The sequence below is a fragment of the Falco rusticolus genome, chromosome 1 (assembly GCF_015220075.1).
Source record: "Falco rusticolus isolate bFalRus1 chromosome 1, bFalRus1.pri, whole genome shotgun sequence".
Lineage (NCBI taxonomy): Eukaryota > Metazoa > Chordata > Aves > Falconiformes > Falconidae > Falco > Falco rusticolus.
Genome location: NC_051187.1, coordinates 26,425,747 through 26,428,074, shown reverse-complemented (window position 1 = coordinate 26,428,074; position 2,328 = coordinate 26,425,747). Strand labels below are relative to the sequence as shown.

At 58.1% G+C, this 2,328-nt stretch overlaps 1 long non-coding RNA gene across 1 annotated transcript; it reads left to right on the top strand.

Annotated features, from left to right (window-relative positions):
* LOC119158169 lies at positions 1–2,009 on the top strand. Its single transcript, XR_005107799.1, has 3 exons — positions 1–124; positions 627–867; positions 1,787–2,009. It is a non-coding gene; the product is annotated as an uncharacterized LOC119158169 (long non-coding RNA).
* Positions 2,010–2,328: the final 319 nt, after the last annotated feature.

Sequence of the window (2,328 nt, the reverse complement as noted above, 5' to 3'; positions counted from 1 at the left end):
TGCTGTCCCCCAAGCCCCTGGCTCCCACTGCCCTGTGCTTGCCGATACCGGGAGAGTTACTGGAAAAGCAACAGCCCATGTCCCGCGAGGCAATGTGGAGCAAAAAGAGGGCTGGCAGCCCCAGGTGCGCGGGGATGCTGCAGGTTTCGGAGCCTGGGTGCCCTGAGGGGAGGGCAGAGCCAGTGGAGCAGTGCCAGGGTGGGAGATGGTTTGGGTTAGGGAGCCGTGGCAGGTCAGGGTGCTGCACCCCAGGGAGCAATGGCACCCTGGGGGTCCATCGGCAAGTCCCTGGGTGGTGGCAAACAGGTGGGCAGGGTGCAGAGGGGGGCCTCGGGAGCATTGGGGACCAGATGTTTTCACAAGGTCCCCAGGGGAGGAAATGCCACTGTTTCAGTCTCCCCCAGCCCCAGAAAGCTGCTGTGCTCTCAGCCCTTCAGGAGCTGTTTTAGCTGGGTGTGCAGAGCAGAGCAGCACCAGCAATGTGGGGCCAAGGGTTGGGGTAGAAGTTCCCGCAGCCTTGTTCACTGGTCAGTAAAATTAACCAATGGCCAGGGGATGTGGTAAGTTCATCATCAGTTGGAGCCTGAGGAACCAGATCTGCTGATTTCCTCCTTTCTGCAAGGCAGCACAGGCAGCGGGTGGCTACTACTGGCGAAAGGAAACCAGCTCAGGACACGCAAAATGTTATATCCCCCTGTCTGTGCTCAGCCGGGGAAAGAGGAAGCATCACCTCCCCCCACTTCCCTGCCAGGAAGGCACCCATGGCCCTCCCGCACGGCTCTGCGGCACACCGGCACCCGGCTGGGTGCAGACAGCAGCGCAGGCAGGTGGCAGGCAGCGCTCTGCCAGCGAGCCCCGGGTTCAAGGGTACGTCTCCTTCCCTGCCGCACTCCCCAAAGTGTCCCCTGACACCAGCCACGTGCTTCGCCCTCCCCCAACATCTTGCCCTCCAGCACAGTCTCTCCCAGCTGCCTCCTTTAGGCAACATCTTCATCTCACTTCGCAACACAGTTGGCCTTTAACGGAGCTTTTCTCACGAGGGTCTGGCTTCCCACCTTCACCCCCTGCCTCCCCGCCCTCTGCGTTTGGCCAGGACCCACTTGTCCTCAGAGCAAGGCACACTGCAGGGAACATGGCCTTGACCTCGGAGCGGAGGGGAAAGTCCCTCAGGGGCACTTCTGGCACCAAAGCTCCCTCTGGCTGCCCCCAAAAAGGCTCCTTGGCCCTGCACAACTTTGTCCCCTGCATGATGGCACCCATCACCACTGGGGACCATCCCATGGCACCAAGGTGGCTGACAGCACTGAGTGCTGTCTCGGGAGGGGGGTGGTTCTTTGGATTGGGAACAACCTGCTCACAGCCCCAAAATGATGTTCACACATTTCAGGTGTCCCAGGAGGGCTAACTAGGGGAGCTCAGGAGGCACTTAGCCCAGCTGCATGTGGGACCAGCCATGCACGTGGTGGCCCCTGCCACCAGCGAGGAGCTGCTCGCCACATACCTCTGTGGCGAGGCAGAGGGATGCTCCCCGGGGTTGGAGCTGTGTCAGCTGCCAAATGGACCCTGTGGAGACATCACCAATGGCTGTTTGGACTTCCTTGTTGAAATTCTCCTCAGCATGGGGAGCACGCTGTCCCCAGCTCCATGACCATGAGGGATGGAGATGGGCACAGGGCCAGTGAAGAGTGGGAGACAGGGCAGCCCTCTGGGGGTCGCGGGCATGGGAACAGGACTGGATGGGGAAGTGGACAGGTTCGCTCCAACCATTTCTTTTTTTCTTTCCCAGTGAAACTCTGCGAGCAGTTCAACCTCAGTTCGGAAAGAGTTTCCCAATCAATTCCCTCTCCACCAAGGCCCCTTCTAACCTGCTGCCATCAGCGCATGTGCTGCTCAAGTCAAATCACTTCTGAGTATGCTGCTGCTTGGTTATTTTTGTCTTCACTCTTCCCCTGCTTTCTGCAAACCTCACCAGTAGGGTTTTTTTAACATTTCCGTCCAGATTATCAATGTAGAGAGTCAATCGTGTTGGCCTAAAAAAGAGCCTTTTGCAGAGCTGCATGAAAACCATTGTATGGACAGATGAGGTCCAATTTACAGTCAATTTTGGGAATTTAACTTTTAGTTTTTAATGTAGTTTAATGGACACCTTCACCCAACACTGGGGCAGGGTGTGCTGCTGGCATGCAGCGTGGTGCTGGCCGTGTGAACTCACCCTGCTCCACGTCCCACAGCTACTCCAGCCTCGGTGCCATCGGGCAGTGACAGCCATTGCGACCCTGGCATGCAAACTCTGCAAACCCGGCTTCTGGTTTTCTCCCCGGGGGCCTC